Source organism: Lissotriton vulgaris, chromosome 11 (assembly GCF_964263255.1).
Source record: "Lissotriton vulgaris chromosome 11, aLisVul1.2, whole genome shotgun sequence".
Classification (NCBI taxonomy): Eukaryota; Metazoa; Chordata; class Amphibia; order Caudata; family Salamandridae; genus Lissotriton; species Lissotriton vulgaris.
The window spans coordinates 875,279,617-875,294,331 of record NC_141699.1 but is presented as its reverse complement, the minus strand read 5'-3'; the positions used below and the strand labels follow the sequence as shown (position 1 = coordinate 875,294,331).

General features: G+C 45.7%; 1 protein-coding gene across 1 annotated transcript in view; it reads right to left on the bottom strand.

The window, feature by feature from the left end:
• SNED1 (sushi, nidogen and EGF like domains 1) overlaps positions 1-14,715 on the bottom strand; it is a 2,960,801-nt gene that overhangs the window by 2,432,453 nt on the left and 513,633 nt on the right. The gene's annotated exons all lie outside the window — the stretch shown is intronic.

Genomic DNA, 14,715 nt, shown 5'->3' with positions numbered 1-14,715 from the left:
GTTGGCCTGGGCCTCGGGCTCCCTGCTATACCTAGGGATTCACCTCACTCCTACAGTAGGCGGTCTCTTTGCGGCCAACTTCCCGCCCCTCATGGCCAGATCGCGCGCGGAACTGGAGAAATGGAAGCCTAGATTCCTGTCCTGGCTGGGACGGGTACATGCTGTCAAAATGGTCCTTCTCCCCAAATATCTATACCTGTTCCAGGCCTTGCCTATCCCACTGCCCTCTACCTTTTTTAGCCACCTCAAATCGATGATGTTGAAATTTGTCTGGCAAGGCGGTCGGGCGCGGCTTTCGTTTACACTCCTGCGACGCCTGCGGAATGACGGAGGGGTAGGCCTTCCGGACTTCCACCTCTACTACAAGGCGGCCCAACTTAGAGTTATGGTGGAGTGGTCACAGCAGTTCTCTGACAAACACTGGCTACACATGGACCGGAGTGTGGCAGGCCGGTCCATCTGGGACCTAGCATGGAAGCCGAAGCGAGACCGCCCGGTAAACGCGTACATTAGTACCCCCACGGGGACTACGCTGAAAGTTTGGGACACGCTGGCCGGCGACGAGAGATGGACGACCTTTCCATCCCCATTCACCCCTTTGCATTTTAATCCAGAGTTCCCCCCGGCGCTCACCGAGGGCCCCTTTGACGGTTGGAGGGAGGGGGGATGCCGGGCATTACTTCACTTGTTCCATGGCCCCGACCCCTTGACGTTTGAGAACTGCATGCGGGACTATCAAGTGCCGCCGGGGGAAAGGTACCGGCATTTGCAACTGCTACACTGGGCCACTTCACCAGTGGTGCGAGTAGCGGCGACGAGACCTTTATCCGACTTTGAGGCCTTTCTCCTGAAGACCTCGGCCATGAAGGGGGCTATCTCCTTTTTATATCAGCTGCTGCTCCGCTCGGACCTTTCCCCTAGACCGCGCTACATGGAGCAATGGGAGGAGATGGTGGGGAGGGATATCACTGACGGAGAATGGTCGGCGCTTTGGAAGGACATGACGCAGTTTAACCACTCCATACTCCTGAGGGAAGCACATTTCAAAACTCTAACGCAATGGTACATGGTCCCGGCTCGACTGCATCGCATTTTCCCGGCGGCCACGGACAGGTGTTGGAGGGGTTGTGGCCTTCTGGGGGATTTCCGCCACATTTGGTGGGATTGCCCGATCATTAAGCCCTTCTGGGCCGAGATCTTGTCCCATATTAAGGACATTCTGCAGTACCCTATCGATGACTCCCCCGAATTCGTTCTGCTGGGTTTGAGAGATCCCGGCCTGGAGCACCAATCGCGAGCCGACAAAAAGATCTTGTGGCTGTGCCTCGGCGCGGCCAAGCTCACGCTGGCCTCGGCCTGGAAACGTAAGGAGGCCCCGGCGGTTTCCCTTTGGCACTCCAGACTGTGGAGACTTCTGAGTCTCGAGAGAATGGCGGATATATTTATAGGCAAATACAAAAACTTCAAGCACGTGTGGGGCCCCTTGGTGTCCTTTCTTTCTGCTGGCTTGCCTTCGGCTGTTTGCCCGGCGTCATTGCGGAACTTGCACTTGTTTCAGCTCTAGAGTGTGCTTGGTGAATGATTGTGATTTGCGAGCGGCGCCGTCACGGGGGGGGGGGGGGGGGGAGTTTTTGGGGGGAAGGGTGGGGAGTTACATTGGGACAGTTACTTCACCGAGATGAGACTTACTTGATCACTGGAGCGCTCCTGGACAATTTGCTGGCTGCACTATTTGAGCTACCCCTTGGCGGGGGATTGCTGCGGGACTGCCGACATTACCAGCACTGAAGACTTTTTGTTTTAATGTCCTGCCTCATCTTCCTTTTTCAGCCTTCCCACTGTGTGGGACCTTCCATGCGCCCACTGTGATGTCTTTTGTTAATTGTTATTTTTTCTCTGTATGCAAAATAAAAATTTTACAAAAATAAAAAAAAAAAAAAAAATAATCTTGGCATTGAGGGAAGAAATATCCATGACAGTCTAGATCCTATACCTATAGGTAGAGAGGCTGGAGAACCTAGTGATGTGTATGAGATGAGTGTTCTTTTACAAAGACATTTTGGAGCACGCATAATTGTGGTTATGGAAAGACACAAGTTTTTCATGCGTACAGAAGGGAAGGGTGAGAGAGTCAGCAATTATGTAGCAGCACTTAAATCAATTGCACAAACATGTGAATTTGAGCAGCTGACTGACTCTCTCATTCGTGATCAACTTGTCCGCTGTACTAATTGAGGCACCGGGTTTTTAGGAACCCGGTGGTGCCAGGGGAAAAAACCCGAAGACCTCTTGAGTTCTTCCTGTTCTGGACCACAGAAACACAGAGTCTTCTAGGTGATGTCAAGGATCGAGTTTTATTGGCTGCAACCAAGTAACAAGCGTCCTACTGTTCGTTTTTACAGAACCAGCCTTGTCCTTTTATACAAAAATATTAGCTGCGGGCAAGAATTCTTTACTTTACAGTATGGTCATATACATATTTCCAAAACAATGAAAAAGCGAAGTCATGATGGCAAACCCACATTTCGTATGTCCAGTTCGTGGTGGATTACCCAGCCAGGCCCAGAACTCCCATCAGATATCGATGAAACCCCAATAAATTCGGGCACCTCCTCATCGTAAAACTAGTCATAAACAAGAAACAGGGACAGGTGTGTGTATGATAGAGCATGGTTGGCATGCAGTGAATGGCTTATGACATGTTGTGCTTTGATGCTAATCTAACTCGGCCAGTGGGTCGGGGACTGCCCAAACAGGTTTGGCTGGAGGCAGTGAAGGCAGCTCGCCCAGGTCAGAGAGGAGTCAGGAAAGGTGGACGTGTCCTTTCAGCTCGAATTCGGCCTTGGTCAATTGACTATATGAGGGCAACCACAAGATGGATGCCGCTCACAAAATGGCGCTCGAGGGTTCAAGACTTAAAGTGTGATTTAAGGGTGTTCTCGTCATTTAATCGTGACGCAAATGCACAGTTATAATGTCCAAATCATTACCGGTCTGCCTATACCAAATTCGTCATGGTATGATGATATTTTGTGACACGAGTGTTGGGCTTCTCTATATTATAAAGCAGGGTCCAAACTTTTCAGAACCACAGACCCTCCTTTTGCCCTTATATAGGCAATAACTCATGCTAATCTGAGTCCAACTCTGTATTCATGAAGTCATGGAGATGCTGCTGTAGCATCATCCTGTTGCTTAGTTCGCCCCTGGACACAGGCTTCCTTACACATGATGTAGCACAGAGGCCACATATTGCAGGAGCGCACTGCACACACAGGCAGAACAGAAACAGGATGGCTAAGACCATTCCAATGAATAACAGAATTTTCCATCCCCAGGCAGATATCAGTTCCCAGAACCACCCCAGCAAGGACCAGTCTCCTTTGTCCACGTGAATGGACTCAGAGATCTTGTGCAGTTTGGAGATGGCCTGGTATACTGTCGGAGCATTGTCAGGGATGAAAATGCAGCAACTGGATTGGATCACTCTACATACCCCACCACGGTCTGCAAGTATGACATCTAGGGCAACCCTATTTTGAAGAGTCATAAGGCGGTCCGACTGGAGCTCTGCAGTCAAGTTACTAAGGGCACCAGCCGTTTCAGTCACAGCGGATTCAACTACCCTCGTCAATTGGTGAATATTCCTGCTGTTCACCATAGGCCCCCAAAACGGCAGAAGACCTTTTGCGAAATCTCCAAACTCCTGTTCCGCATTGTCGTCTTTACTCACGACACCCCTAACTGTCCTTGTCCTGTGGTAATCTGCCTCAGCCGTGTAGGTGGGTGGCAGCAGAAATGAGATAAAACATATGCCCGAGAAGTCAGGGGGCAACCATGTATATGCCTTGTCATGGCAGATGAAGTAGGTGCCCTTAGCTGCTAGAAATGAGGGGGAGGTCTGAGACGAGAAAACGTAAGTCTCAGTACAGACACTCTTCCCCAACTGAGCTCTAGGGCTTTTGCCATTTCCCTGCAGACACAGGTGACCCTGATGGGGTACTATCCAGATGGGGGAGGATTTCTTTGCTTTCTGGCGTTCAGCTAAGGAAATCCCATACTGAGTTACATTCCATCGACTATAAGGCGTCAACTCATCTCTGGGAATCGTTCTGTATGTGTCGACATCCCTACTCATATTTCTAATTCCCGCCACTAGTGCCTTGTTGCTTGAGTTTTTCCCTGGGACATATGGTTCGAGGGCAAACAGGAACATTGCTCGAAATGCCCACAGAGAACCATGGTAGCCAAATGGCAGGACAAAATACGGTATACCCCTATCTGTTGTGTGTGGCATAAGTCCACATACCCAACAATTCGTGGTGTTCACTACAGACTGGTGCTGGTGTAGGAGCTGAACAAATGAGTTATTTGCAAATTCTAATCTTCTGGCAGATTCATGTTCGGGTAGAGGGTGAAAGGAGTGTGGGGAAACAGTAGGAGGAGATGTGGGCTGAGTGTTGTGTACGAATGTAACTTGAAAAGTGAATAGAGTATAGCCGATCAAAAACATCATTATGCTACACAACATTAAAATGCATATTATTAAAAATTGTTTTCTTGCCATCACGGTGCATACTTTCTGTTCAAAGTTCGTAGATGTGGCAGGTCTCTCCATCTTTGGAAACTCCATCCTCTAAGTTGCTGCACGCGGTGGGAGATTGATTCTGCTAAGGAGTGCTTCTGTTCAGCCCAGGGTAATTCCCTTAGACCAACCAGAACTGTCGACCTAAACGTCTCCAGCTGCACTCCAAAGACGGTGGCAACCGCGACCCTAGCAACAGAACCGGATGGCCGTTCGAAAATCAAAAATGAGCAAGTATCCTAGATGAGAGAGCTGCACAACCAAAAATAGTTCTTGGGGGAAAGGATAACTTTATTAATTCATTTTTATTAGTTTGTTTTTTCTTGGCCTCAGATTATTCTGTTGTTTTCCTGGTATGGTTTGGTCCTCAAACAAGATTTCAGGTTCTGTCGTGTCCAACTGCATTGACGGTGGCACAAATCCTTGCAGAATGTTGTCACTCTTCTTTTCTGTAGCAGTTCCTTTCAAACGTGCATCACTGAAAGGTAAGAAACGAGGGACGATTCAGTCTCTGAGTCGGCGACACCCTCCTGGACCCACCGGTCATAGGGCAGAGGCAGAGGGATCCGTTTGTAATGGATCCCGTGGATCCAGTTCTTCTTTCCTTCCACCCGAACGGCTGATCTTGTGGAAAGAAGGACGAGGTGTGGCCCGGTCCACCTGGGCTGTTCGTTCTTCGTTCGCTGAAAGTTTTTCACCAGGATCCAGGTGCCAGGTTCAATGGTGTGGCCTGGATCATCAGATGCTGGCGGAGAGGAACTGTGGACTTGTTGGTGTACAACACGCAATTTAGTTGTCAATTCGTGCAAATAGTCAAGCAGTACAGGGTGCTCTATCTCGCTGAGTTTCTTGGGTCTTGGTACTCCCCATATGTTGGCCGGGCGGCCAAACACAATTTCGTGGGGGCTAAGTCCCAATCTAGAATGAACAGTCATTCTGGAAGATAGGAGTGCCAAAGGCAGGGCGTCAGGCCATTTGAGACCTGTGCTGGCTTGGATCTTGGCTAATTTCAGTTTTAGGGTGCCATTGTAGCATTCTACTAATCCAGTTGATTGGGGGTGATTGGCAGCGTGAAACGTTTGGTGTATGCCTAGACTTTCACACACTCTCTTCATCACTCGTCCCACAAATTCACTCCCATTATCACTCCAGACCATTCTAGGCATACCAAACCTGGGGAAGAATTCCTTGACAAGGGCGTTAGCTGTGGACAAGGCAGTATTGTCCTTAAGGGGGTACGCTTCCACCCACCTGGAGAAGGCACAAACAACAACAAGTACGTATTTCAGATTGTTGCACCTTTCCATGTGGATGAAATCTAGCTGCAAAACCTCGAACGGATACGTTGGAGGCGCAAAATGACCAGCTGGAGTTGGGGTTCCCCTACCAGGATTGTACTTCAGACACACCATACAGTTCTTATCTACATTCTCTGCACATTTTGGAATGCCACTATTCTGCCATACTGGAGCCAACAACTTACAAATCCCTTTCACACTGATGTGCGCCATTCCATGAGCCATTGTCACCACTGCAAGCACATATGCATCGGGTAACAACCATCTCTGATGCTCTGACAATTCGACCCAACAACCATTCGCATCCAATCTTCCCTTGCTTTCTCTCCATTCATTCACCTCTTTCTCAGTGGCCTCGGATTGTATAGACTTCACACTCTCAATCATGTCTTCACACATACCCACATCACAAATCCATCTCGCGGGACCTGCAACGTACATTCGACTCGTCACGTTCCTTGCAGTCTCTTTCGCAACTTCGTCTGCAAATGCATTCCCACGACCAACATCATCTTGAATCTTTTTGTGTGCACTGCATTTCACAATCGCAACTTGTAGTGGCAAGGTCAGTGACTCAAGAAGCTCATTCACTAGCTGACCATGATGGATCTTTGCACCATGCGACGTCAGGAACCCACGTTCACGCCACAATCGTCCAAAACTGTGAGCCACGCCAAAGGCGTATTGGCTATCTGTATACACATTCACTCGTTTTTCTTTTGCCAACACACATGCTCTTGTAAGTGCAATTAACTCGGCTGCTTGTGCAGAATTGTGTGGGATACGTGCAGTTTCTACAATCGTGTACAATGTTGTCACAGCATATGCTGCAGTCGTATCACCATTCGGCAACTTGAAACATGAACCATCAACCCATAAAGCATCATTACATTCAGGAAGGGGAGTGTCCTGTAAGTCTACTCTCCCTTTTGTCTCTTCTTCTGTCCTGAAACAACAATCATGTATTTCGACCTCATCTGTCTCTGCTGGAATGGGCAATAACGTCGCTGGGTTGAGTGTATCGCACCGCTTTATGTGTATGTGACTAGCTAACAGTGTCAGCTCATAACTTGACAGTCGAGCACTAGTTAAGTGCTGTGTCCTTGTTCTGTTTAGCAAAATGTCTACTGCATGTGGGACCATAACGATCAGAGTGTTATTCATTACTAATCCAGCAGACTGTCGAATACAGACAGCTGCTGCAGCAGTGGCCCTCAAGCAACTTGGCAATGCCTTAGCTACGGGATCTAGAGTCGCTGAAAAGTACGCGCATGGACGCTATTTGTCCCCAAAACATTGTGTCAGGACTGATAATGCGCAACCTTCCTTCTCGTGGACATATAATGTAAAAGACTTACTGTAGTCGGGGGGTACCCAACACAGGAGCCGAACACAGTGCATCACGCAATTCGTGAAAACTTTTCTGACAATCCTCAGACTACGGAATAGGTTTCGGTGTATCCTGGTAAGTTAATGCCACCAAAGGTTTTGCCAACAATACGATGTAATGCCCAAGAACGCACGCACTTCTCTCTGTGTCCTTGGGACACCCAATTTTGCAATTGCCTGTATTCTCTCTGGGGTCAGTCTCCTTCCCTCCTTCGATAAGATGTGACCTAAGTAGGTCACTTCTTGTCGACAAAATTGCAATTTCAAAAGAGAGACTTTGTGCTTCATGTCACACAAATGACGCAACAATGACAACGTGGCTTGCTTGCAAATCTCCTCGGTATCGGCAGCGACTAGCAAATCGTCTACATACTGAATGAGAGTCGCACCATCAGGTAGAACAATCGTGTCAAGTTGTGATTTCAGAGCTTGACTGAATATAGATGGGCTTTCACAGTAGCCTTGAGGAGCGCGTTTGAAGCGGAAGCTTCGTCCTCCTAAATTGAAACCAAAAATGTCTCTGCTCTCCTCAGCAATCGGGATGCTGAAGAAAGCATTCTTCAGTTCAATCACCAAGAACCAAGTGGTTGAAGCTGGGACCATTGTTAGCAGCGCAGTGATATCGGGAACAACTGGAAACTGTGGCACAACAATCTTGTTCACTTCTCTAAGATCAATCACAAATCTGTAGACAGGTGGCTGTGAAGGATCAGTACGCTTTAAAACTGGCAGAACAGGACTGTTACAAACGTTGCCTGTTGTCTCTTCAATGACATCTTTCTCCATCAGGTCGTAAATGATAGCTAACAACGCTTTTTCAACTTCGCTAGAGATCTTGTATTGGGGAATACGTGGCAACCTAACATTGGCTTTCAATGTTATGACATATGGCGCTATCTCCAGAAAACCCACATCATTAGAACCAGTAGCCCAAAGTATATCTGGAAGTGATGACAATTCTGTTGGAATATTTTCCCTGGACAAATACACTGGGGAAACCACTTTCTTACCTAGGGTGAGTTGTACTCCTGAAGGAGAACAGTACAAAGTCGCATATAATCTCTTTAACAGATCTAATCCCAACAAATTTTCACCACAACCTGTTGTAAGAATGAGGGGTGCTTCCAATTCACATGGCCCAACAGAAAGTGACATAGGACTAGAAAGCGGGTTCCTAACCGGGGCGCCAGAAAAATCTACTGAAATATTCATTTCGCCAGACAAAGGTGCGCCAGGAAGTCTTGAGTGCATAATAGAACTTTTTGTAGCACCAGTATCCAGCAGAAAGGGTTCTGACACACCTGATGTAATCACCTCAACATAAGGTCCATTCTGATCTACTGGAACTGAAACAACTCCCTCTCTTTGTCCGTGGCTGTCCTAGCAATTATTACCCTCATTCTCGTTTTCTGCATAGTAGTCATCAGCATAGTACTGAGCTGTCCTAGAAGACGCATTATTCTGTTGATCAAAGCTGTTCATGGAATTTTGGGGCGGAAAAGAAGTAGCATTCTGGGGGAGGTTTCCACGACCCCTACCCCTAGGAGCCTGTTGAACACCTCGCCCTCTTGCTCCAGAAACACCATTCAAACGTCGCAACAAAGCTGGACAACTATTCTTGAAATGACCCTCTTCCTTGCAATATGCACACTGATTCGGACCATAGGGTAAACGCTGTTGAGAAGACTCGTTCATTTGCGAGTTTCTCGAATACTGCTGTGGTTGCTGATAATCTTGCTGATTATTATTTCGAGGTGGATAAGCTTGCTGGAGAAGGACTTTAGTTTTCAAATCTTTAGTCTTTTTGTCTGCCTTCTCTAGCTCGTCCTTGCGTCTATTTTCATAGTACTGGGCTGTGGCTAAAATCTGCGCGGACGTGGAAACAGCCCAAGCACTCTCTGAATCTTTCAGTTTATTACATAGTTCAGGAAGCAGATTATGTACAAACTTGTCAACAAACAATCTTTGGCCACCTTCAGTAGCCATATCCTGACCACTATGATCGACGAAAGTCTCTTCAAATCTCGTGAAAAAGTCAGACACATTCTCATCTTTCTTTTGCTTGCACGCAGACAACTTGCCCCAATTCACACGCAATTCAGGCATTAAAGTCTTCATATACGTGATAATTCTACCAGGAAGTTCTGCTATTAAAGGCTCGGGTTTAGAGCCACCAACTTGTCTGGCATCAGCAGTAGCAATATTTGCCCATGTATCACCTAATTCCTGGTCATGATCTGCATGACGAATCTTTCCCCATAAAGGCTGTGGAACGACATTCCCAAACAACATGTCTATATCTGCTAGATTCATGATACATGAACTGGCAGTCTGTGATAACTCCTTATAATACCCTGCAGGATTTTTGCGAGGATCAGGCAATGTCTGTTTTAGCGCTAAAACTTCAGATCTTTTCCATGGGACATGTACCCATACACGCTGGAAATGCGGCGGAACTGCTGGATTCGCATTTGCATCACCTTCCCTCCAGACTGGAGGAACTTCTCTCATGGGGTACTGTTGCGCCTTTTTCCTACCTGGTATGTCATCCTCATACAATGACCTAGAATTGTTCCCTTTACTCCTGTAAGATAACAACATCTCTATTGCTCATTCAACATCGGCACCTACAATCATGCCTTCATAGAACTTGAAACGCATACGGAATAATTCCTTCATGTTGCTTTCTGGATCATTTGTCTTCAAATCTTCGCAGAGATATACACACATCTCTTCGAATACATATCTCTGTGTGGGTGCTTCCCACTGACGGAAGACTTCCATAACAGACTCAACATCATATTTTACAGTATCAGTAACCCATTTACGTGCTAACTCACTCAGCACTTCTCTTTCGTGATAATCAGGCAGTCGACTTCGCAACTGTCTTCGTTCTGTTCTTGGGGTCGTTTTAGGCGACCCAAAGAAGGGTGAGAAAAGACCAGTGACAGTGCTTGTCACTCTCTGTCGAACAGAAGGAGAAACAGGTGGAAAGGCAGAAACGTCAGAAAAACCAGGCTGATGGAAAGCAGAAGTCGAGGCAATAGCAGAAGAAGTATCAGGAGACATAGTTGGAGCAGTAGGCAAAGTCGTAGGAAAAGCAGATGGAGTATGTAGCAAAGGCGGCGGCCCTTGAGAGGGCTGCGCCGGAGGAGTAGAAACCAGCTGAAGAGGAGCTAGTGCTTGTGTAAGAACTGGAGTTCGTGCACCGAGGCGCGGTATGGTATAACAAAACGTCGCCAGGGGTGCAGTAGCATCTTGTGCATAGGGAGGTGGTGAACTCAGTAAGAGGGACATTAAAGGATCCTTCTCAGATGTCCCTTTTGATCCTTGTCCTTCACGTGGCAACATTGGGTAGCATTTATCTACTGCTAACTTCTTGCTTCTGAGCATCTGTTCACTCTCTTGCTCTTCCTCATTATCCCTGTATGCAACGGCAGCTTGTACCATTGACATACCTCTTATTTTTCTTTGCTAATTTCATTTCTTTATGTTTGGCTTCCTTGCGTCATAGGTGAAAGAAGTCACACATCACCGGCCGGGCTTTCTTCTTGAAAAGTTTGACCTCGAGATTATCTAGGATTTCTGCGTCAAAACTACCATATTGGGGCCATTTTAAAACACCATATTTGCTGGTGTATTTTATCCACACTTCATTATATGTGATGGGGCCTACTCCGTGCTTTATATAGAGCTCATATGTTGGAGTTCCAATTGGAGGAACCGGACACGGATCCTCTAATCGGGAGTCCTTACTACAACCAAGACAAAACAAGTTTCCAAGTCTGCTAAAACCAGGCATCTTCGCTCATTAGTCTAGCTTCAAACTTCAAAGGATTATCGAATACGATATTCTCGTGAATACACGAGTCCCACGGCTTTGGCGCTTGCAAGTTCCAAATCAAAGCGTATCACAAGGATACCAAAACTAAGAACAAAACTAAGGACTGGGAGGCGCTCCACTTATACTTAACTGAAGTATCGATGATCGATGACGTCACTAGAAGACTCGTCTATCGTTTCGCTCTACCAAGTATCGATGGGTCCAAAACAGGGCGATAGTCAGGGCAGCAGTCCTTCGTAGCCGTCGGGACGCGGGGAACCTCGCAGCAAAGACCTTCGGAACCACGTCGACATACAGGGGTCGCTGAAGTGGCTGGCCGTCCTCTGGAATTTTCACACGAAGCTCCTCACGAACATATGGCTTGGACCGACACCGCTTGATACCGCCCCGAGTTGGGCGCCAAACTGAGGTACTGGGTTTTTAGGAACCCGGTGGTGCCAGGGGAAAACACCCGAAGACCTCTTGAGTTCTTCCTGTTCTGGACCACAGAAACACAGAGTCTTCTAGGTGATGTCAAGGATCGAGTTTTATTGGCTGCAACCAAGTAACAAGCGTCCTAGAAGTACAACAGCACGTTGTGTATATTCTCAGGAGACTGTTCGTTTTAACAGAACCAGCCTTGTCCTTTTATACAAAAATATTAGCTGCGGGCAAAAATTCTTTACTTTACAGTATGGTCATATACATATTTCCAAAACAATGAAAAAGCGAAGTCATGATGGCAAACCCACATTTCGTATGTCCAGTTTGTGATGGATTACCCAGCCAGGCCCAGAACTCCCATCAGATATCGATGAAACCCCAATAAATTTGGGCACCTCCTCATCGTAAAACTAGTCATAAACAAGAAACAGGGACAGGTGTGTGTATGATAGAGCAAGGTTGGTATGCAGTGAATGGTTTATGACATGTTGTGCTTTGATGCTAATCTAGCTCGTCCAGTGGGTCGGGGACTGCCCAAACAGGTTTGGCTGGAGGCAGTGAAGGCAGCTCGCCCAGGTCAGAGAGGAGTCAGGAAAGGTGGACGTGTCCTTTCAGCTCGAATTCGGCCTTGGTCAATTGACTATATGAGGGCAACCACAAGATGGATGCCGCTCACAAAATGGCGCTCAAGGGTTCAAGACATAAAGTGTGATTTAAGGGTGTTCTCGTCATTTAATCGTGACGCAAATGCACAGTTATAATGTCCAAATCATTATCGGTCTGCCGATACCAAATTCGTCATGGTATGATGATATTTTGTGACACGAGTGTTTGGCTTCTCTATATTATAAAGCAGGGTCCAAACTTTTCAGAACCACATAATGATCAAAAAATTTAGGAAAAGTTGTTATCAAAAAATCAGAATTTGAAAGAAGCCATAACCATAGTTGAGAGTGTTGAGCATACTTCTAATTGGGTCAAAGAAATACGGAAAGTTCCAAGTCAGTCTGACCTTGTTTCAAATATCAACAATGAGAACCAAGAGATTTTTCAACCTGAAATGCATGTTGCCTCTGTCAGGAAAGCAAATGTGAAGCAAGATAAGACATTTCCAAAACCTGACAAAGCGAAACAAAATGTCAATTTTAATAGAGATGGGAAGTTTAGATGTCCCAGATGTGGAAGTCAAAATCACGGGCCAACTTTTCCAAATTGTTTTGCGAAAAGTACTGTTTGCAGGAATTGCTGGTAAAAAGGTCACTATACTCGGATGTGCAGAAACAACAAAGTGAACTTTGTGGAAGAGGAAGAAGAATGTGTTCAACATGCAGTTCATTGCATCACTGGCACACCACTTGATATTGTGAATGACGTGAAGTCTAAAGACTCAGATACTGTGACAATGCCCAAATGTGATATATATATATATATATATATATATATATATATATATATATATATATATAGGAAATCATATTGTTCCTGTTTTAGCTGATTCAGGTTCTTGGTTTACCTTAATCAGCGTCAAGTTTTGGTTCTCAACTTCTGGGTCTGACAAAATCAAGCTTTTGGCACCTGATATAAATCCAGTTAGGTACGGTGGCCAAAAGATTGATCTAATTGGTTATTCTGTTCAGACCATTTTGTTTAAAGACAGGGAAACAGTGGGCAGAGTCTATGTTGCAAAGCGGGGGGATAACCTCCTTGGTTGGCATCATCAAAGGGACCTTGGGATTATTTTAAATCCAAATGCACCTGAACAAGTCATATTGGTTTCTCCACAGAGTGATGTTCTAGATATAGTAGAAAAATGTCCTGGTGTTTTTAGTGACAAACTTGGTATTTTGAGTGGTTTCAAACATAAAATAATTTTAAAGGACAATGCGAAACCTGTTGTGCATAAAGTAAGAAAGGTACCAAACCTTACTTTGAAACCACTTCAAGAAGAAATTGACAGACTACTGAAGTTAGAGGTAATTGAGGAGATAGAGTCCTCAGAGTGGCTAGCGCCCATCGTTTTGGCACCTAAGGATAAAGGAAGCAAAATTAGGATGTGTGTGGACTTAAGAGGTTTGAATGGTTCAATATGGGTAGATAGACAACCCTTGCCGAATATCAATGAGATCTTGTCAAAGTTAGGAGGGGCTAGTATGTTTAGTGTGAGGGATTTGTCGGCAGAGTATCACCAAATTATGCTTCATGAAGACTCAAGACATTTAACCTCCTTTGTAACCCGTGTAGAGCTTACAGATTCAGTAGAATGCCTTTTGGGCTGGCAAGTGCCGCTGCTTGTTTCCAAAGGGTAATAAAAAATGTTTTGTCAGGAATTGATTCTGTACTGTTTTTCCAGGATGACATTCTGGTGCATGGAAGTGACAAGAGTAAACATTATGAGGTTTTATTTGAAGTTTTGTCTAGGTTGGAGAAATATGGGTTAACTTTGAAACGTGAAAAATGCAAATTCCGGGTGAACTCAGTATCTTATCTTGGACATTCCATTTCTGGGTAGGGAATCAGTCCTAAAATTGATTTGACGGAGGCCATATTGCAGGCTCCACCTCCTTCAAACAAAGACCAGGTGAAATAATTTATTGGTTTGTCTGAATACTATTCTAAGTTTATTTACAATTTCACAAGTGTTATGCAACCCATCAGACTTCTTTTAAAGAAGGGTGTTGTTTTTAATTGGGATCAAGAATGTGCTAATGCGTTTGAAGTAGTGAAATCCGAAATTGCAAAAATGCCAACTTTGGGACATTTTGATGTGCACAAAAAGACGATTTTGACCACTGATGCAAGTGTTCGTGGGTTGGGGGCTGTTCTATCCCAAATGGTTGATGGCACTGAGAGAGTCATTGGATTTGCTTCTCTGTCACTGAAGGGTGCTGAAGAGCATTATTCAGTGATTGAACGAGAGGCTTGGGCCATCAAGCATTTTAGATTTTATTTGTGGGGTCTGCCATTTATTGTTAGGTCAGACCACAAACCCCTTGTACAGATGTTTTCTTGTAGAAATGTTGAGTGCACTACTCTGAGAATCAAGAGATGGGTTGAAGGACTCATGGAGTATAATTTGTGTGTAGTATATTTACCTGGCCTTAAGAATATTCCAGCTGATTTCCTTTCAAGATCACCTTTACAAAAGTATGTGGCAAGTTATCCTGAGTGCCAGAGTA